This window comes from Egretta garzetta, unplaced genomic scaffold (genome assembly GCF_000687185.1).
Source record: "Egretta garzetta isolate BGI_Z169 unplaced genomic scaffold, ASM68718v1 scaffold623, whole genome shotgun sequence".
Taxonomy (NCBI): Eukaryota; Metazoa; Chordata; class Aves; order Pelecaniformes; family Ardeidae; genus Egretta; species Egretta garzetta.
Window position 1 is genome coordinate 6,697 of NW_009259181.1, and position 420 is coordinate 7,116.

Genomic DNA, 420 nt, shown 5'->3' on the forward strand with positions numbered 1-420 from the left:
CTCCTATCCAGCCCCCTCTCGACCAACCCCCCCAGGGCCTTTTCCGCCGGGCAGCTTTCCAGCCCCTCTGCCCCACGCCTGGAGCGCTGCCTGGGGTTGTGGTGACCCCAGGGCAGGACCCGGCCCTTGGCCTTGTTGACCCTCACCCAGTTGGGCTGGGCCCATGGCTCCAGCCTGGCCAGGTCCCCCCTGCAGAGCCCTCCTTCCCCACAGCAGATCCACGTGGGGGCCACCCGCTCACCGTAGGTCAGGTTGGTCAGGCAGGACCTGCCCTTCATGAACCCATCCTGGCTGGGCCCGATCCCCTGGCTGCCCTGTGCGTGCCACGTGATGGCCCCCAAGATGATCAGCTCCATCACCTTCCCCAGCACCGAGGTCAGGCTGACAGGGCTGGAGCTCCCCGCACGCTCCTACCTGCCC